Raw genomic sequence first — 22,020 nt, 5'->3', positions numbered from 1 at the left:
CCAACTAGGATATTCATTTATTATGTGATATAACTGCCTTATGTGCTTATATGTGTTTGTTTGAATCAAAGGTAAATTTATCCACTATGGTCCCGTGGATCAGTTAGGGTATGATGCAAACAACTCTATGTGGTTACTTTTTGCATTACTTATGACATGTGGGAACTAACATATCTGCCTTTGAGTTATTTTACTTTACAAATACCAGAAAAGTACTCTGTGTTGAAATAAGCGGGGAGAACATCCTTACTTCACCCGATCAAAAGTGCATAGGATCCTATCCCCTTACCGTCTTTCAAATATTACTGAAGTGACGAAGAAAATACATTGACCATGAAGGACAATGTAATAGTGGAATAAAATGAGATGATTGGTGAACTCTCGAAAAAATTGGAAATGGTTCAGAAGAAGATGAACTGTACTCGAGATTTAGCTAATCTGGCCATCACTGTCAATGCTCCCACTCCAGGAGGACATGGGACTCCACTCCAGATCTCTCCCCTCTGTATGCCTATTCTTGGGGACCATCCAAATAACGTATCTTCCGTCTCCGCTCCTCAACTTATCCAAAATACCAATCGAGAAGATAACCCAGATGCTTACCATCCACAAAATCCATCCCTAACCCTACAAAATCCGTCTCCAAATCCACAGAATTCATTCCTGAATCCCCAAAACCCATTTTCAAATCCATAAAATCCGCACCCAAATCCACAAAATCAACTTTATAACCCACAATATTCGCTCCCGAATCCATAAAATCCATCTCAAAATCTATAAAACTCATTTCCAAATCCATAAAATCTCTCTCAGTTCCACCAAACTATTCTCAAATTCCACAAAGCACTATCAATTTCAAAAACCTCCTCCCCTCCCTACTACCTAACCTCCTCTCATCCTCAAAATCAAGCTACTATTCCAAATTCTTCTCATGTTATCATATCCCCTGAATCTACAATTCCTTTCCTAATCTCGAGGTAGACTATTATAAGGAGAAGGAAAAGGAGTGGAGGACCAAGCATGAAAACAAGTTTCTATTCATGAATGAAGAGATCATGAGAATCATAGAATATCACAGGGTAGGTGATAATGATACTTTGGGGTACGATGATCTCTGTGTGCACCCCGGGGTAGATCTACCAGAAGGGTACAAGATCCCTAAATTTGAAGTGTTTGACGGTACCGAAAATCGAATGGCCCATCTGAGAACGTATTGTGATCGAATGGTTGGGGTAGGAAGAAATGAGGCATTACTAATGCGCTTATTCAGTCGAAGTTTAAGCGGCGAAGCTTTAGATTGGTTCACGTCTCAATAGCTGAAAAATGGTCTAGTTAAGGGGCGTTGGCTAAAATTTTTCTTGATAGATTTGCATATAATATTGAGATAGTCTAGACCGGATCAAGCATAAGAATGATGAGTGTTTTTGAGACTATGCCTTCCAATGGAGGACGGAAGCTTCTAAAGTACAACCTCCCATGTCTGAGAAGGAAATGATATCAATTTTCTCTCATGCTTAGGAGGGATAATTTTACACTAGGATGGTATCCGCAGTTAGGCAACTTTTGCAGATTTGGTAAAAATTGAGGAATCGCTAGAGGAAGGCATTCGAATAAGAAAGATTGTCAAAACCCCAACATCATTTGAGTCTTCTACATTCTCAAAGAAGTAAAGAGAGGATGTTACTACGGTCTCTACTAATTCTGTTGATAAATTAAAGAGGAAATTCAAGCCTACGAATATTCTTTTCTCACCTTCGTCACCAAGATTTCAGCATGTATTCTACACCCAACCCAAGTACCAAGCTCCGTTTCCAAATATCCAATCCCAATACCAATATACACTTCTAAATATACAACCCTGGTACTAAGCTCCACTTCTAAATATTTTACCCTAGTACCAAGTTCCATAGCCGAATTTTTAGTCTCATGTTCCAGATGCGCTACCAAATAACGGAACAAACGCCTCCAAATTATCATCAAAATCATTATAACTCGCTACATTTAAACCTCAAAAAAAGACCTCTATGAAACTTCACGCGACTAGCTGAAAGTCGCACCCAACTCTTTGGAAGATTAAAGGAAATGGGTCATTTATATCCTATTCAACTGAAACTTATCATTCCTAATTCTTGATTTTATCGTGCCGATAATAATTATTCCTATCATTCAGGAGCGGCAGGGCACAGTACCGAGGATTGCATTAACCTGAAGCACAGGATTTAAGACTTGATCGATTAGAAAGTCATCACCCTCAACTCACCGACACCAAATGTAAACATTAATCCATTGCCTAATCATGGGGGAGCCGTAGTTAATATAATCAAAATAGCGGGCTAATGGGTGTCTAGAAAGACCATCACTAAGGCAGATTGAAAAAATCCCAAAAGGACAGAAGAAGAGAAGAAGACAGAGAAAGTTATGGATGCCTTAATTATCTTGAGTAAGGGTTTCGAAGGAATTATTGAGCCCATTGTGATCACAGAAAAAGAATATAAGAGTGGGATAAAGTACCAACAAAGAAAGGAAGATCAGATTAAAGATAAGACAAAGATGAGTCTGTCCAAACCATTATAACTATTGTACTAGCCATTTCTAATGTGTGAAACGTCGAAAGATAATTGTCTTGGGGATGGGATGGAAAATTTATTTTTGGGATACCATGTCATACTCGAGGATTTCCCAAATTATAGTGGGGTGAGAAAGGTTGCTCCAGGAGAGGCATTGCAAAATTGAACCTCCACTTCGTTCATAACTCGTTACTTGTTGTTATAGATGAAAGGAAAATTTCTAGTAGTTTTAAAAATCGGTGATGATTCGGAGGAGGCCCCATGATCCACCCTTTTATGTCTCAAATTTTCTTTTCATGTTTTACTGCTTTCTAAAAATGCATGGGCCCGTATTTACGCGAGTCATGAGCCATAGTTCCAATTTATTTCCCTAAAAAACCTCCCTTTATTTAAGAAGTTATTTTGAAATATGATTACGTTATTATCTTTTATCATCTAACTTGATTTATTTCAGTAGCAATAATTTAAAGCCGGCCAATGTCATGTCATGTTAAGGGTTAGAGGAACAAAACGAGGGGAATGATGATGAATAAAAAGAAGGTGATGACGAGCAGTTAGTGGAAGATATAGAGGAATTTGAAAAACTTATTGAAGCCCAACTTGGATGAAATTGGAGTTGTCAACTTGGGCGATCATGATGAAATCAAAGAGACAAGTGTCAATGATCACTTAGCAAAAGCACACATAATTTTGATGCAGTAAAGAGATACTATATTCGAATAATGTTTTGTTTTGGTTCTTTGGCTTATTTGTAATCGCCTTTATGATAGTATTTGTTTTATCATGTGTAATTCTCTAGAATCCATTTACTTTTATGTACGAACTACGTTTGACCTGAATTCCCAAGAAAGGGATATGTAGGCGGCCTATGTCGGCTTCGTCCAAGCCCTTAGGACAATTTATTCTTTCCTTTTATGTACAAACTGTGTTTGACTAGAATTCCTAAGAAAGGGATACGTAAGTGGCCTATGTCGGCTTCGGTCAACCCCTTAGGACAATTTATCCCTTTTTTTATGTATGAACTACATGATGACCTAAATTCCTAATAAAAGGGATACGTAGGTAGCCTATGTTGACTTCGGTCAACCCATTAGATTTTTCTATATCTCCCTAGAGTAGTCCCGAACTAGGTTTGACTTGATTCCTACTTCAATGGGATATGTAGGCGCCCTAACGGCTTGGTTATATAACCCCAGAAAATGGAAACTAGGGCAGAATTTTTGAGTAGGAATCTAAAAAAGTCACAAGAGGAAGATCATCATCCATCAAAGAGAAAGAAGACTAACAAAGCCTTCGGATCCTCTCGAGTTGAGATCGTCTCAAAAAGCTTTAAAATGAGGAAAAAATTTTGAGGAGGTCCTCAAAATTTTCACTAATATATTGGAATATATTTCAAATCCGCCAGCACCAGAGGTCAAAGTCAAGCTTTGGAAATCACCAGCTGCGATAAAGTATATATAGACTAAATTTCTGGCTATGATAGATCTTCTAATAGAAAGCCTCAACGATGCTGAATCCCTTGCAATCCTCCATCAAACGTCAGACATAGTCAGAACGAAGATAAAGACGTTCATCGAGATTTTACTTAACCTGACTGGCAGAGATTTTCTAAAGCTTTTACTGAAGTTTTTGCAACTATTTTCTATAATTATGACTACTTTAAAAAATCTATACAAATCTTTTACTTAGTAATTGCCTAGGCATCTATTGGAGCGTAGAGTCAAGGTGGAAGTCCCACCATGAAAGAGAACCCAAAAGATGGCGAGGAGAAAACAAAGGATTGAAGAAGGTCAACACGGTGTAGTTTCACTCAAAAACTAATCATTTTTCTGTGGAGGCAGGGATTAGTACACAAAAAATAGAAATCTTTTTTCTAAAAATCCCCAAAAGGGTTGCGAGCCACACCAAAGCATATAATGCTCAAGAACGGTATTTTCGAGTGGCCCCAAAGATAGGTTTAATACCCATTTATTGAGGACCTTTTAAATTGTCTATCACATTTCTCAAGACCATGAAGGACAAACAAAGGTGCCATATCTTTTGATGGACATTGTATTTATAATTTTTCTAAAAAAATAGTCCCTAGCAAAAGCGATGATGTATCTGCTGAATATTTACCATGAGTGCAAGTACATTCAAAGGAGTCAGCACAATAAATACAACAATCATACGATCACTCAATAGGAGGTAGAGCAGAAAGTAATCCACAAAATTTGCCTTGAAACGAAGCAAACGGTATTTGAATAATCCACAAATAAGGGTTTTGCCCCATTTACTTGCATCTGGTGCATCTTTCATTTAATTATTTCTTTAAAAAGAGAAGATTAATAGCAAAATAAGTCATTCAAATTATGATGCCCAGTATTTGTCATTAGACTATCATAATGCTTGATTGTGGTCGTTAGTGAGAGCGACATTGTGTCTACTAATTGTCTACCTTGAGTACAGGTGCATGTAGAAAGAAAAACATAGAGAAATGCATTTAGGTGAAACTTTTCTCAAATCAATGGAAAAACCATTTCATCTCATTGCTGAGAGGGCTATCTCATGCCATTGCTGAGAGAGCCTTTTCATGCCATTGCCAAGAGGGCTATTTCACATTATTTAATTGGAAAGAGGAATATTTCATCTTATTTCATTGCCAAGAGGGCTATTGCATTTAATATCTATTGACACACGAGATAGCATACACTGGCATAGAGAATATCATAAGCAATTAATATTTGTTGACACATGAGACATAAATGCTGGCGTCGAGGATATCATCAATATCTAATATCTATTGACACGTGAGACACAAACGCAGGCGTCGAGGATATTATCAGCATCCAATATCTATTGACATGCGAGACACAAACAGTTGCTTTGAGGATATTATCAGAATCTAATATTTGTTGACACATGATAACAAATGTAGGCATCAAGGATATTATCAGCATCTAATATCTATTGTCATGCGAGACACAGATGCTGGCGTTAAGGATATCTTCAGTATCTAATATCTCTTGATATGTGAGACATAAATATTGGCATCGAGGATATCATCAGCATCTAATATCTGTTGACACGCGAGACATAAATATTGGCCTCGAGGATATCATCAGCATCTAGTATCTATTGACATGCAAGACATAAATGTTGGCATCGAGGATATCATCAGCATCTAATATCTATTGACACACGAGACACAATCACTGGCGTCAAGGATATCATCAGCTTCTAATATCTATTAACACGCGAGACAGAAATGTTGGCATCAAGGATATTATCAGCATTTTATATCTTTTGACACGCAAAGATAGAATACTCTAGCATCAAAGATATCTCATTATTTATGAATCAACATCTAAATGTATCAAAACAACGTGATTCATAGGGACGTCTTTAAGTCGCTATCTGAAAGCAAATGACATATGAAACTTCCTAGAAATTGACAATCTAAGGGTCATCTATAAGTCATATTATTTAAAATAGGATAGTGTGCAATATTATCTGTTAGTTGATAAACCATAGACAATTCATAAGCCGTAATAACAATCTAATCAAAGAGTGCAAGGTTACCCAAAAATTGATAGTCCGAAGGTTATCCGTAAGTCGAAACTAAATCCTTATTGGAGAATATGTGAGATTTTTAAATTGATAAGTCCAAAGGTCATCTATAAGCTGTGTCATATCTAAGATTGATTATGTGCAGGATTATCAAAACACTAGCAATTTGAGACATATCTATAAGTCATATGGTGTCTAAGGTGAGATGATGTGCAAGAATCTGTGAGAACTAACAGTTGGAGGGATATCTATAAACCATATCTTATCCAAGGTTGGATAATGTGCAGGATTACCTAAATTCTAGAAATTCAAAGGATATCTATAAGTCTCCTCATATCCAACATCAAATAATGAACAAGATTATCCAAAGATTAACAGTTCAAGGGGAATTTATTAGTCGTATGATACAAAAGATGCGCAGGACTTACTCGAGGTCATAAGAAAAGAATTATTTTCAATAAATAGAAAGGTCATCATAGGCAACCAAAATGGTTCACCTCATCATAATATTAAACGGTTACAGGGATTGTTCTGCATAAAGTGTCATCAGTGTCTAGAAGTATCACCCTACTTTGAGAACATATTCAATCGACAAATGAGATAAGTATGCAACAACCAAGAGGGTTGTTATGTCTGTTGTTGCAGGTTGTTTTCTTCCAAATTGTTACACAAAAGGATGACTTTGCTTTTCAAACAACCACCCACATAGAGATATGGTAAAAGACTACATACCTCTTTCGTGATTTATATTTAGCACTAATACTTTTGTTTCAAATATTTTTGGGAGAATCCGAGAGGATGAAAATCTAAAATTAAAGCCACAGGTGCGGACGATTCTAGATAGGATGCAACACAACATGGAACTCTTTCTTAGCAGCAAAATGGGATATAGTCTAAATAGGGATGTCAAACTCTTTAGACGCGAGCTAAAGAATAATCGCCACCACCATCCAACCACACCCCTATTAGAAGGCATGTGGGAATTTTGGGATATTCTTGTTTCAGCTTTGCCTTTGGGATATTTCTAAACTCATACCGAGGGTAAACTTTTCTTTCTTTCAAAGTCGAGCGATAAGGCACCTAGAGTTTTGGAAATTATGTCCAGGTAAGTTCTTACCTATGGATGTGAAGAGATACATGTTCATGGTTAAGAGGTTACAATTCTCTTTTTCATAACTCTAACAACTTGTCATTCTTCCTGATCCAAAGATCGTCTGTAATAAAAGACTATATTTTCTAGCGATTGAGTCAAACTACAAGAAATATGATTCCCTGTGTCTTGGGGATATGTAGATTGGGATCTATGTAGCAAACTTGACTACATTTCAACCTCCCCCAAAATCCCTTTATTCTCCAGCTTTTTGGTTTCATCAAAACTCGAAAACCAAGATAGCTGGTGATTTTTTTTAAATCACGCTTTAAGTCAAGCTTTATGAACTACAAATGGCTTAAATTCTCATGTAACCTAATATATGTAGGGAAATTGATACCGAGGTCCGGCCATAGCTCCACAAAACTCATGCGAAAATTAACCTTTTTCAAAAATAAATTTGTTATCGGACAAAAATTAGGAATGTCAAACTCCCTTTGACCAGGGTTACTTGCATCCACCCCACCTAAAGAGAGGGGTCAGTTGCTGACACCTAATTTTTTTCCTCCATGAGTAAGTTTATTCCGGGTTTCTTCAATTTTTGAATAAAATTACAACATTTATTTTATCTGAATAAAAAGCTTTCAAAGTAGTTATTTAGGTAAATTTTTCATTTTAAGTAGCAATTATATATTATCGTATTCAATTATACGAAATTTTATACTATTGTTACTTAAATATTTATTTTATAAAAAATCATATTTTAATTAACGCATATCTTGAAAATAAATTTAAATGATTAAAATATTAATTTAAATATAATTTATTCTCAAAAATAATTTATTTGAATAAATATGTATTTGATTATATTAAATCAAGAAGATCAGAATTAAAAGAAGAATTAATTCGAATCGAATTTTAATTTAATTTAGTTAATCTAATAGATTTGACCATAATTAAAATAAAATGGGCATAATTGTAATGCAATCCACCAATTGATTTTTAATTTGGTCAAAATAAATAAATTTGGCTAAATTTTAAATCTCAATTGGGGTTATATTTTAAATAACCCCCAACAAAACTCTTAGAGCTTTTACCCAATTTTCACCCAAAATAATTTCAAAAATTGTACTACATTGTACAATTCCCCCAACTTTGTCCTTTTCCAATTTTAAAATTCTAAAATTGTACTACATTGTACAATCCCCCCCCCCCCCATATTATCTTTAATTTTTAAAATTCCAAAAACACCCCTAAATGCTTTTTCACCCACATTGGTGGATAAAAAGAATGAAAGCCTCATTCTATCCTATAAATACTACCATTATTTTTGTAGAGACCAAGTAAAAAAACCTCAAAGAATTGAAAAGATTTTGAGCAAATAGTTGAAATGTTTGGTGAAAAAAAAAGAAGTCCCAAGGTTGGAAATTTTTTTTTGAGCAAAGAAGAGTTTTTTTTATTTTAGTAAATAATTTTCTTTTTCCATGAAATTCATGGGCTAATCGAAGTTCTCAAAAGTTTGCTTTCCAATGGTGATCAAGACTCCGAATAAAGCATGAAGTCCTGATCTACTGCCCCAAAAAGGTGAACACACCTTTTCCTTTTTTTAGTTTTATTATCATTTTCTTCTTCATCTTTTTCTTCTTCGTAGTTCGTAGTTACAATTTTGTTTGCTGTGATTGTTTTGTGTAGACGGCCTTGAAGTCCATAGTATATTGTGGCATCGATATTATGATTATTTTCATGTTCACGGTATAAAAGTGAGCTAGCAATAATTGTACATGTCTTTTTAATTTAATTCTTTGATTATTATAGATAAAATTTTAATCTTTGCTTAAAAGATGTACTTATGCTTTGTTTAAATTCATTGTTGACGGATATATTTATTTTTAGCATGTAAAGTTGTTTCCTTTATATTGAAAAGAATAGTTAATATTGATTGTTACTCTTTTTTTAATTCTTTTATTATTATAGATAAAGTATCAATCTTTTCTTAAAAGATGCACTCATGTCTTGTTTAAACTCATTGTTGGTGAATATATTTAGTTTTAGCATGTAAAGTTATTTTCTTTATGTTGAAAAGCTTAATTAATATTAATTGTTTTGCCTTTTAGCTTTATTCTTTATTATTAAGTATAAAGTTTTGATCTTTGCTCAAAAGACGTATTCATGCCATATTTAAATTCATTGTTAGCAGATATGTTTGTTATTAGCATGTAAAGTTGTTTCTTTTATGTTGAAAAAATATTTACTATTGTTTGTTTTGCCTTAATAAAAATAGTAATTGATTAAGTCAAGAATTTGTCATTTGTTTGCTAATTATTTTAATGGATTTCAAAATCCTCATATAAGAGCTGAGTACTAGCTTTATTTTCCATCCAAGATGTTTATTCTTTTTTTTTTCTTTTTTCACATGTTGTTAATTTGTCAAAATGATGAGAAAGTTTGGATTTTTGTGGCTAAACAGAATTATTTAAATATTCTTGAGTCATGCATAGTATGATTGTTGAATGATATTTCACTTTTAGAGATGCTAAACTTTTATTCTAATTTGGTTGCTTGCTTTGGATTATTATACGTGTTCTTTGTGTGTGTAAATACTTGATTCATGTCTCTCTTTGAGTCATAATATCAAAAGAGAATCAACGATGTCTTAGAAAGATATATCATAGGTCGTTAGATGTTTTTTCTAAAGTTGGCCATGACTTGAATGTATGAATCTTCGTTAATATATCCTTAATTGAAATTTAAATATTCAATTTCTCGAAAAGTTAGCCTTTATTTTCTTTTGCTATATGAATTAGTTTTTATGTATGTTCAATTTTAGAAGTCATGGATAATTTTCTTATCGCCTCATCCCTTTACTCTCGCAAACTTGCGGTGTTTGTTCTCTCATTAATTCATTAAATATGGCCTTCTTCCTTTTACCTTTATTCATTCTTATATGAATATAAATCATGAGGCATGTAAGTGTGTGTCTTTGCTTTGTATTTTATTTGTTGACTCTCATTCTTGTGTAAGTGTTCTTATCATTGTCATTCAAAAATTGGTTCTCGATAGTTTCTTTTGCTTTGAAATATGTTACTTTTATGATTTGAACATATATTAATTTCTTTATTTTTTATTTGCATGCAAAAAAATATCTCGAGTCCAAATGGACTCTTTTCCTCTTTGATTTCGTAATAGGCCAATGAGCCTACCTCTTAGAGTCAAGTTCAAAGTTTAAACCCAAGGTTGACTATATGGCGTGTGAGTTCTAGAAGATAAACGAAGAAGGAAAATAGGTCAAACCCCATTGATGAGGTCACTAAGAGACTTGAAAAGTCTCGATTTTTCTTATTGTCTTCTTTTTATTTATTCATTTAATCATTTACTTATTCATTTATTTGGGGCCTCAAACCCAAAGTTGTAAATTAATATAGGTGAAGTTGATTATGGGCCAAAAGTCCGGAAAAATAGTTTAGGACAGGTTATGGGACAAAAACCTGATATTTAGACCAGGACAGATGCATGTGGGCCAAAAGGCCAATAGTATTAAGAGAGGGATGATAGATTTGGCTAATGAGCCTAAATCTTCTATTTCTTCCATTTCCCCTTTACGTGATTATTTGCTTAGACTTAGTTAAATTCCCTACTAAGTCGTCAAAATTTATTCAAGTCTTTTTCTAAAACCACTTTCTTTTCAAAAAACCAACTTCTCTTTTCAAATTTAGTCAAAGGTAGTTTTCAAATAGTCCGGATAATCGTAAGTTAGCAGATATTTTAGGTGCCTTAAAAACCTTCCTAAGATGTTAATAAGAACCTCTTATTCGGGATTTTCTTAAAAGCCTAAGTCTTTTTTCTATTTTAAGACCTAGGATTTTCCTTATAGATTTTCTAAATTTCTTTTCAAATAAATTAAGTGACGACTCTTAAAATAGTCATTTTTTCATAAAACAACCATCTTATCAGATTATGTTTGTTACTCATGTTTTAAGATGTTTTCATATTTTAGTTTACTCCAACCTATTGGTGAGTCTACTCACACTTAGCATGTATGCTTTAAGATATCATATATATAATCTGTTTTACTTAGTGCATTCACACCCGCTTACTGAGTACATTGCAGATGTGCTGATCCACATATATGTCTGTGTGGCTACATTGTTTCATAATGTAGGTACCATTTGTATCCCACACATCATGATCAGATAATTGCAGTGTCTAGCCAGCAGGTGATGAGTTCTCTTATTTCAGAAACTCCAAACTATTTTAGTTCATGTACAGTTTATTTATTTTCCATATGTATTGATTAGTGGTAGTTGGAGGAATGTCCCAACTATCTATAGTCTGTATAGTTGAGGGTTCATAGATGTCAGTCAGAGTCAGTCATGTATATTCAATTCTTTCCTCAGATTTATCAGATTGCAAAACTTTATCTGTTACATACTATTTCAAATTTTTATTATGATTATGTTTCTGCACAACAGAACTTGTTATTTAATGTATTGTAACTCAGTTGCTTAATAGAATGCCAGTTCATGGGTTACCTTGTGATCACTTGTGGTTGCTAGCACTGTGTGGCATCTAGGGTGTACTCCCGAGGCATTATAATCACTTCTGGGATTGTATAAATCAATATGATATTATTGATCTTGGATTTAAGGGTAGCAAGTACACTTGGACCAATAAGAGGTATATGCTTAGAAATCAGCTCATTCTTAAAAGAATTGACATATGCTTTGCTAATTAGCACTGGATTCACTCTTTCTCTAAAGCATCTATGACCCATATCTCTAAAATTTATTTTGATCAATGTTATCTTCTTGTTTTCCTCAACAATCACTACATCTCTCAGGATAAACCCTTTAGAATAGAGACACTATGGTGTTCTCATTCTTTCAACTAGGCTCAAATATCACTAAGTCTATCTTCATCCTCTAAACAACAACATTATTTAGAACAATGAAGTTTTTGGCAATAATTTGCACAGGAAAAGAAAAATCCTCGCAAGACTTACTGGTATTCAAAGTCCCCCGACTTCCCCACTAGCTCCTTCTTTATAACCTAGAAAACAATCTTCTTAGAGAATAAAGTGACATTCTTTGTTTGGAATGTAATTTTTGGTGACTTAAAATGAGGATCAACTGGCTAACTGAGGGTGATTGTAACACTAGATTCTTCCAAACCTCTACCCTCAATAGAAAAAGAAGAAATAAAATCAACACCCTAAAAGAGGAGGTTGTTAACTTGGTCATAAGGGCATCAAATTCTTTATCTAGGACTTCTATTAGAGGCTTTACTCCTTTGAGAACACCCTCTCTCACTCTAGATGTCAAATCAACTCTTTCTCTATGGGATCTATTCTTGATCAAGTTCACCAATTGCTGGAAGATTGCCTATCCATGGAGTAAATCAAGATAATTTTATTCTCCTTTAAACCTAATAAGCCACCTGATCCTGATGGGATTTACCCTCCTGCTATAAAAATATTCGGAAACTATAAAAATCTAATTTTAGGGTTTCTGTTGCAAAATTTTCCAAAGTTGTACCATGGACCGTGAGGCTAACACCACTTATCTCTGTCTCATCACTAACTATTCTTTATGACCCTTAAAAAATTTAGACCAATAAGGCTCTGCAATACTCAATGTAAAGTTATCACTAAGTTGATTGCCTAGAGGATAAAGCTCTTTCTGTCAGACATTACTGTCCATAGTTAGGCAAGTTTTCTTGCCAATAGAAGGCTCTCTGATAATGCTATCATTATCTAGAAATTCATAATCGACTTTTCAAAAATGAAAGATAAAGAGGTCAATATAATCCTCAGGATTGACTTAGAGAAATCCTTTGATAGGATTGAATGGTCTTTCATATGGAGGGCTCTTCACTTTTTTAGTTTTCCTTCCATGCTTATTAGTTTGATAATGTCTTGTATCTCCACTTCCTCTATTTTTATCCATGTGAATGGCTCTAGAACCATTTTTCAGCCTTATAGAGGAATTAAACAATGTGACCCCTATCACTTTATCTCTTTATTTGTATGGAACTCCTCTTTAGGAGAATTCATCATAAGGTAGATCTTCTTAATTGGAACACTATTAATATTAGTATAGGAGGCCCAAAAATCTCTCATCTATTCTTTGTAGATGATCTTACCCTTTTTACCAAAACAAATAATAAGAACTCTAAGACTATCAGAAGAACTATTGCAACTTTCAGTTTTTTCTCTGGTCAGAAGATCAATGTAGCAAAATCCAAAGTAATCTTCTCTAAGAATTGCTCTACTGATACTTCCATTACTTTGGTAAATATGCTTAACAGCCAACCAAAGAATCTTCCCAATTTTCTATATGGCCCTTACTTATGGGGATTTCTAGTTCATTCTTGGTGGTTTGAATCCAAGCTTTGTGGATGGAATAAAAAATTCCTAAATATGGTTGGCAGAACTAATTTTTCCAAAGCCTCCCTTAATAATATTCCTAACCATATCATGTAGTATATTAGCCTTCCCGAAAAAAATCCTTAAAAAAATTGATAAATCTTGAAGAGACTTTATTTAGGGTTCCACTAAACATAAGAGAAAAACGCACATAGTTAGCTAGAAAAAGGTTACCAAGCATAATCCACATAGTGGTACTGGTATGTAGGGCTGATATCAAACTGACTGACTTTCTATACTTGTCAGAAAGTCTCTAAACCGTCTGACCATGGAGTTTATAGGACAAACCCCCAACTAACTCTGACTGACTAAATAGTCGAACTACTGACATAACTGAATATAAGATAACTCGTCCTCGAAGGATGAGGACTCACCACGGTTGTTGCTACTGCTAATGCACTAGAAGGTCTAAGTACGATCGAAAATCCGAGCATCCGAATCTATGATATAAGATATCATAGCACAAGAAACGAGTATACAATCAATACTTTGAGTATACTGGTATTCTAAATAAAGTTACGCTGATATGCATGGGTTCACGTGGATGAAAAATAACTGACTGAATGTATAGCATGAGGTACTGAGTAAGAATGCATGTAAACTATAAAGACTAAGAATGGATGATGAAGCATAAGAAATGTTTTAAAATAGTCTATAAACTAAAACACTGAAATACTGATAACTGAATAACTGATAACATATGTGTGGCAAGCAAACCTGACACTGAATACTAAACTGTATGCTGAACTAAAACTGTGGGAGCTAGGAATAATCAACATGCCCTAATATACAATCAGGGTCCAACCAGTAACCCCAGCTGGAAGAGTGTTGGTACCGTGCCACGGGTACTAACAATGGATGCATGGATCCACTAATCTAATATCCCGAAGGACGAGGGTATTATACCTATCTGATGGAAGGCCCCTAAAATCTATGGTGATGTGTAGGTCTGGAACCTAGGGAATGCTCCTAACGTCTCATGCCTACTGATGGGGGAGAAAAGTGCCTCATGGCTAACTGGTGGGAGAGACAAGTGCCTCATACCTGCTGACGGAGGAGACGCCATCCCTACGTTCACTCGGTGCTAAGTTTTACTCCTAACTGAAAGACACTGATTTCTAAACTAATATAAGTTGAGTGCTTATGACAACTGAATGAACTGTTAGTATTGATGGTTTATCAAAAACCAATCTAAAGGTACTGAAAACTAGAAAAATAGCTAAATTTTGGGTATTTAAACTCCCACTACTTGATAGCAATAATAATAAGATCATAGTGAAGCTTTAAGGACATAACATGCAAGCACTTATCCAAAACTTATTCTTGTAGGCATTTCATCAAATACTTGCAATTCATGGCTTTAGCTAAGCATGGGAATAGTTTTAAAACTTGTAGTAATAGCATGATTTCAATACTAACATCACCAATTAAAGCTTAAATCAGCGAACAACACTATTCAAACGTATGGGATTCAGTAACAACAACAATTACGTGTAAAACATGGTATAATTCAAAAATTATAGGAATTCATGATTAAAATCATAATAACATGTAAAAATCATAGATTTGAATTTGAAATCCGGTTGTTGGATTTTATGGGTGAAAAGGGCCCATGGATGAACATTTAACATACCTTGAAGCTTAAATCTTGAAAGAGAACAACTTTCTTGAAAGCTTTCTTGGATGGGAACACTTGAGTTCTTGGTTTTCTTGAAGGAAGGGCTTGAATCTTGAAGAGGCTAGAGTTTTTCTTTTGAGAGGAAAGATGAATAATAGTTGTATAATACCTTTGGGGACTGAAATTATCTATTATAGATGAGTTAGAGTAGTGGAAAAGACTTATTTGACATTAAAAATGGGTGCGGGTGATGGAGCGCGCGTCATGGGATAATCGCGCGCCCTTACTGCCTCTCTAACAAAAATGGCTATAACTTTTTGCTCGGGTGTCGGATTGAGGCAAAATTGGTATCGTTGGAAATCTAACTCAATTATCTACAATTTGGTGGGTCTTGAGCTGCAAAATTTTATGTATATAAAACATTATACATGTTCAAAATAGACCCTTTTAGAATCAAATACCAAACTTTAGATGAATCAAAGGATTTTAGCTCAAATTTGTTCTAAGCGATTCTTATGAACATTTTTCACCTCAAAATCACTTCACACACTAGGATAAAGATCACGACATGTGAATTCAAAATAAATTCATGGAATTAGAGTCAACACATGTAAGAACAATGCTTCAAGTCTAGCCCAAAAATACGGGGTATTATATTATCTCTCCCTTGGAATCATTCGTCCTCAAATGAGACTATTTAGACTAAGAGTACTAAGGCAACCGAGATCATATTTTGAATATGCATGACTTGGAACGTGACTTGGAACATGACTGCATAACTGAGTTTGAGCATAATACATGAATTGAACTAATTTCTTGAACATATGTGGTGACATGAGAATTATTTTATGGCTGATATAGAAAAGAGAAAGTTAACTTATGGGTAACCATTTCCTCAAGATGGATCGGGTTTCGTAAAAAAAAGATGAGAGATTTAGTACATAAAAAATCAAGGGTACCATAACATCTCCCCCTTGGGGCAGTTCATCTCCTGAATGATACTGACTTGGCTGAAATACTAAGGAAAAACTGAGATGATGCACGGGACACTTATGAACTGAATCATGTCTTAATATCTGGAATCCAAAACATGATGCATGGACTGAACTGGAATCGCAATTTACATGAATGCAAATATTTTACCTCATGGAATAGATATATTCATGAAACTTTAGATAGTAAGGTAAGGCTAGATCGGAAGATATAAATTAAATAGAAACTTATCTGCCTGACTGCTAGGCTGGATTGCTAGCTATACAGACTATCTTATACTGAAAGCTTATACTCAACTGGAGCATCTCTCCAATGCTATTTCTAAGAAGTTCTAATAACATTAGAGATCATAGGATCTTGGGCACTGTCTGAATAAGATAGCTGAAGAGAAAGTCACAACATGGCTAGAATTTTGTGGCATAGAACAGAGGCCGATGAAACATAAGCTAGGATAGAATTGCAATGCCTTAGACCATGCAACTGTTGTTTTCAAGATTATACATACTCCTCAAATACTCTTTCAAACATACCTTCTACTTCCCTGCTACACTTTTTCTGAGGCTACTAAAGATATTCACATGAGTATTAATCTAAGCTGAACTGAATCCTCTCACACTGTTCAAGCCTACTCAAATCTTCACAATATACACATAACAACGTAATACTTGTCTGAATTAGTAATTTAATGCACCCTGCGATTTCATAACTTCTTACCTCATGAATAATTATTACCACTTCAGCAGCTATATTCAACCTCTTATTAGACATTCACTAATGCAAAATGCATTTATCCTTATACATATAAATATGACATTCAAGCCTATCTTCATAAACATGTATGACCTTCTAAGCAAACACCCACAAAAGAAACTTCCTCATATCCTCCAAAAATCTATCACTAACAACTTCCATGCACTACTATAATAAAACACACACATAAAATTTCAACTAACCATGATGTGACTGAAGGCTGAAAATCAATGAGGCCGCAATGGAGCACATGTCGTAGGCTCTGGTTTGCTGAATTAGAGCACGCATGGCGGGCTCTACCACGGGCACCCCTACCAATGGATTGGGGTGCGTGAATCGGGCTTATCCCGGTAGTGCTACTATTTTGGAAGTCCAAACACACTCTTGCGCTAGTCTAAAAATTTTGAAACTTACCTGAGATGTAATATTGACCACCCCGATCATGAGTCAACTTAAAAATTAATGTCTCGATGTCAGAAAGGTCAAAAATAAAATCATCAAAGTTTGGAAGCTTTAGAAATAACTAATTCCCAACACTTAGTATTGGACCCCTTTTAATATGTAATAGTAAGCTGAAATGAGTTTTGTCAACAAGAAATATTTACTCTCTCCCATCTAGCAATTGCTCATCACTACTATTATTTCATAAGGGAAGTTCACTCACTGAAAGGTTAGGACATGAGGACCTAAAGCATGAAAGAACAACTTTGACACTCAACTAGGCCTGAGGAATAGAGTATCAATGGCATGAATTCATCAAATAGGCCTGAACCGATGACATACATGACATAAATCTGAATTTTCACTGATCATTAAAAGTGTTGCATGGGTACTAGAACTAAACATACTATAAAACTTGAATACATGGGTCATGAGCTGCATAAACTGAGTTTGGAGTTACTAAATTCGTGGAACATAGTTCTTACTGCTGAGCAAATTGGAACTCCTTATACTAGGGATTGGAATCATACATGATTCTTTATGAGGTGCATGAACATAAACTATGATTATGGAACTGACACGTAAGGCATAAGTAGTTATTTTGATGGCTGAGAAACCTTGCACTAAGATAAGAACGGGTTGGGAATCATCCTCTCGTACTGCTTTTCTACATATACTGACATCACTACTAGGATCTGAGAGCCTGACTTGGTTACTTGTTCTATCATCTCCCCGTTAGGTTAAAGCCATCATGCTAGGCCTGGGAACCACTTAATCAACATATATAATCTGAATTGCCACCACTTTACTCTGGAATTTGGGGTATAATAAAATGCATAATTGGTAAGCTTTACCCTAAATGACTATGCTCGATAATGTAAAACTTGTTGTTGGTACTTTCTTCTAAGATACAACTCTTGGATTTCTATGGTTCCCAACAATCATCATATAATAACTTAACCACTGACTAACCTAGAATTCTTAGCACCCCTTTCTATTAGCTCAATCATCAAACATTCAAACTGAGATTCTAACACTTAACTTGAATATCCCCAAACCTTCAATGAACCATACTACTTTCATAATAGCCTACAAATATTACATCCACAACATATGTTTTGAATCAACAAACCTACATTCTTGCATACACTGCTTCAATCCTACTAATTCACCTTTTATCCAACTAGCCCCGTGAAATATGCTCTGCTAAAATTTAGATAACACTATCCCAACTCAACTACTGTTGCTAAACTCTGAGTTTTATGCCTCTAATTCTAGATCATATGCTACTATAGGATTTTGAGAAAGAATCTGAGAACACGTCTGACTCCTAAGCACTGAGGTACTACCCCTTCATTCAATGACCGGTTTATTAGGAAACTGAAACTGAACTACTCTATTACTAAAATCAACTAAAGTGATTTTCTGGGATACTGAATCCAGGCAATTCCTGTATACCCGTCTGGCCAGGATAGAATTACCAACTGAGGTGGACACCGAGAACGGCTCTTCTAAGGTTTTGAGGTTGATACTAAGCTCGACAGCTATATAGAGGGTTACAAAGAGGAAGTAAAGTTTCGGGGTCTATTAAAACATACATAGAAATATGAAAGGCCTTTAATATACCCGTAACTACATTAGAAAAAATTTCCTAATCATGTTGGGATTGGAGTGTATAAAGTTTGTTCTGATATTGACCACTAGTGGCATTGGAAGTAGCCCCTTACTGAGTCAGGCAACCAGCTGGAACTTGGGAACGACTGTGCTTACTATGTTAACCCACCTGGGGACATTTCATGACTCTTTAGCCTGGTTCGCGATGACTACCAACCCTACACATTCCTTGATGATTCCTACCACACTTCTCCCAGAAAGGGTTAGTACGACTACTCTTTAGCCTTGACTTAAAACTACCTATTCTGGTCCTCTTATTCTTTCTCCATTTTTCCCTACACTTTTCCTTCTCACTCTACAGAGCATGAACCATAAGCCTAGATAGGACAATAGCCAGCTTATTGTTCTGAGGAACTACTGAATAAGCTAAGGCAGTGAAAACAGCTATGAATTCGAAGTGAGAGACATGCTCATTCAGGGGATTATCCTGAACAGGCGGAGGTGCGGGTTGATTCCTATTCCTCTTTCTATTGTTCCTTTTGGGAGGCATGGTCTGTAAAGAAATTAAAGGATGGATTAGAAAGAGAGTTTAAATAGATCTCATGCTTATTCGCATGACACGAACACTAAAAGAAGGGAAATTTTTCCTAAAACATCTTGTAGCCTCTTGTCCATAAGTATGACGTGCTTCACATACATGCACAAGACTCTGCTCAACGCGACTTTCAGACTCCCTAGGACACTTTAAAATCTTAGGCTTTGATACCAAGTTTGTAATGCCCCAAGAGTACACCCTGGACGTCACACAGTGCTTACAGTCATAAGTGACCACAAGCTAACCCATGATACTGGTACTTGCTGTGAGCATTGGGTAAAACTGATAAAATGATCATATGCGGAATTTAACTACAAAATGCGATAAGGTTTTAAATTATAGTTTTGATAATGTTTGTAAAATAATACTGACAATACTGATAAAATGGCTGATAATAACAACTGAAAACTGACTGACTGTCTGTACTAGTCTGAAAGCCTCTAAACTGTCTAACTGTGGAGTTGATAGGACAAACTCCCAACTAACTCTGATTGACTAAATAGCCAAACTACTGACATAACTGAATATAAGATTACTTTTCCTTAAAGAATGAATACTCACCATGGCTGCTGATACTACTGATGCACTGGAAGGTCTAAGTATGATAAAAAATCCAAGTGCTTGAACCTATGATATAATACACCATAGTGCATAAAATGAGTATTCAATTAGTCTTTGAATGTACTGGTATGCTAAATAAGGTTAGGCTGATATGCATGGGTTCACGTGCATGAGTTATAACTGAGTTAATGTATAGCATGAGGTACTGAGTAAGAATATATGTAAACTTTAACGACTGAGAATGCATGACCAAGCATAAAACAAGTTCTGAAATAGTCTATAAATCGAGATATTGAAATATTGATATACTGATAACTGAATAACTAATACCATGTGTTGTGGTCAAACAAACCTGAAACTGAATACTGAACTGGATGTTGAACTAAAACTGTGGTAGCTAGCTATAACCGACATGCCCTAATATATTATCAGGGTACAACCTATAACCCCAGATGGAGAGGTGTTAGTACCGTGACATGAGTACTAATAATGGCTATGAGGATCTACTAATCTAATGTCCTGAAGGACGAGTGTGTCATGCCTATCTAACTGGGCATCCCTCAAATCTACGGTGGCGCCGTAGGTCTAGAACCTAGGGACCGCTACTAACATCTCACGCCTACTGATGAGGGAGACAAGTGCCTCATGCCTAACTGATGGGGTAAACAAGTGCCTAATTCCTACTGAAGGGGGAGACACTATCCCTATGTTCACTCGATGCTAAGTTTTACTCCTAATTGAAAGACACTGATTTCTAAACTAATGTAAGTTGACTTCTTATGACAACTGACTGAACTGTTAGTATTGATGGTTTATTAGAAACCATTCTGAAAGGATTGAAAAGTAGACAAACAACTAAATTTCGGGTATTCAAACCCCCAGAACTCGATAACAATAACAGTAAGATCATAGTAAAACTTTGAGGACATGACATGTAAGAACATATTCAAAATTCATTCTTGTAGGCATTTCATCAAACACTTGCAATTCATGGCCTAAGCTAACCATGAGAAAAGTTTTAAAACTTGTAGTAATAGCATGATTTCAATAATAACATCTCTAATTAAAGCTTAAATTAGCGAAAAACACCATTCAAACGTGTGGGATTCAATAACAACAACAATTACGTGTAAAAGTATGGTACAATTCAAAAATCATAGGAATTCATGATTAAAATCATAATAACATGTAGAAATCATAGATTTGAATTTGAAACCAGGTTCTTGGATTCCATGGGTGGTAAGGGTACATGGATGAACATTTAACATACCTTGAATCTTAAATCTTGAAAGAGAATAATTTTCTTGAAAGCTTTCTTGGATGTGAACACTTGAGTTCTTGGTTTTCTTGAAGGAAGGGCTTGAATCTTGAAGTGGCTAGGATTTTTCTTTTGAGAGAAAAGATGAATAATAGTGTGTATAATGCTTTTGGGGCTGAAATTATCTGTTATGGACGAGTTAGGGTGGATAAAGATTTATTTTCCCTTAAAACGCTGAAACAAAAACTGAAAAATAGGTGCGGGCGACGGAGCGCGCGTCGCGAGCTAATCGCGTACCCTCACTGCCTCTCTCACGAAAATGGCTATAACTTTTCGCTCGGGCATCGGATTGAGGCGAAATAGGTATCGTTGGAAAACGGACTCAATTGTCTACAATTTGGTGGTTCTTGAGATGCAAAATTCTATGTATATAAAAAGTTATACTTATTCAGATTAGACCATTGTATAATCAAATACCAAACTCTCGACGAATCAAAGGATTTTAGCTCAACTTTGTTCTAAGCGATTCTTATGAACATTTTTAACCTCGAAATCACTTCACA

The sequence above is a fragment of the Capsicum annuum genome, chromosome 10, assembly GCF_002878395.1.
Source record: "Capsicum annuum cultivar UCD-10X-F1 chromosome 10, UCD10Xv1.1, whole genome shotgun sequence".
Lineage (NCBI taxonomy): Eukaryota > Viridiplantae > Streptophyta > Magnoliopsida > Solanales > Solanaceae > Capsicum > Capsicum annuum.
This window is presented reverse-complemented; position numbering follows the sequence as displayed.